This window comes from Squalius cephalus (assembly GCF_949319135.1).
Source record: "Squalius cephalus genome assembly, chromosome: 2".
Classification (NCBI taxonomy): Eukaryota; Metazoa; Chordata; class Actinopteri; order Cypriniformes; family Leuciscidae; genus Squalius; species Squalius cephalus.
The window spans coordinates 29,376,713-29,377,846 of record NC_137123.1 but is presented as its reverse complement, the minus strand read 5'-3'; positions in this window follow the sequence as shown (position 1 = coordinate 29,377,846).

Sequence of the window (1,134 nt, the reverse complement as noted above, 5' to 3'; positions counted from 1 at the left end):
TCATTGTCACCCCTTTAAAGTCCACGTAGAGGCTGTTGAACTGTAAACTTTTGGACCTTGGTGGTAGCGTTTACATGTCTACCATAGGAAAAAGAGATGAGAGGTCGATTCTTCTCATAGTTTTATGTTTTCATTAATCAATTCTTTGCGTTTTAGATCTCAATATTTGCTGGTCCAACTCGTTCCCATTTTGAACTACATGTGTGATATAAGGAAACACATTTTCTTACCAAATCTCCCCTGCATGTGTGTGCGCTGCTTGTTATTGTTTAAGATTAGTTTAGTCTCCATGGCGAGGTCACGGTCTGTTCTGTAACCCCGCCGATGCCAGGCAGCTGAGGTAATGCGTGCCCGCAGACAATCTGCTGATAGTAGTCATGGCAACAGCAGCATGACCTCACACTTGGTAGCAACCTAAAGGTCACCCAACAGACATCATGTTTTGATGGGAACTGTATCAACTGAACCTGACAATGACAAACATCTGCCATTTCCATTGACATATCTGTTTCCATTTGATACTTTTTAACCCTTTCTTTCACACTCCACTGATATTTTACAAATTTCCCAGAGACCTCAATTTATTCCCCATGTGGTTATAATGTTACATCCTTTTATATTCATATGCAGTGCAGTTTATGTCATATGAAAAATACTAGTTTGCTATTAAACATTCAATTACTTGCAAATATATAGTGAGCCCCAGACTGTCCGTCTAATTATATTTCTTGTACTGTATTGACAAGCATGATTGTTCTACTGGAAAGCAACTCATTTTGTCTGTTGGCATTATTACTACTTATTAAAATGGCTCCCCTGCAGCAGTGCAGGCTGTTAGAGAGCTAAATGAATTTCAGGTGCTTCAGTAGCGGATAAAGGAGGTTGGATAAAGAGGTATATCTCTCCCCGAGGCCAAGCATAGTGGTGTGGGTTACCTCTTTTTCAACTCGTTGCTGCCTCTTTCTCTTTGTTAGGATGTTGCAAGATTGTGTTAGGAACACTGAGTGGAGCAGGTCATTAGAGGACTAGTGACATGACAGTTTTGTGTGACGGGGGGTGAGAGAGGAAGCGTGAATGACAGAGCTCGAATATTGTCTTAACTACTGGGGTGGTTACTAAAAAATATTTTCTTAG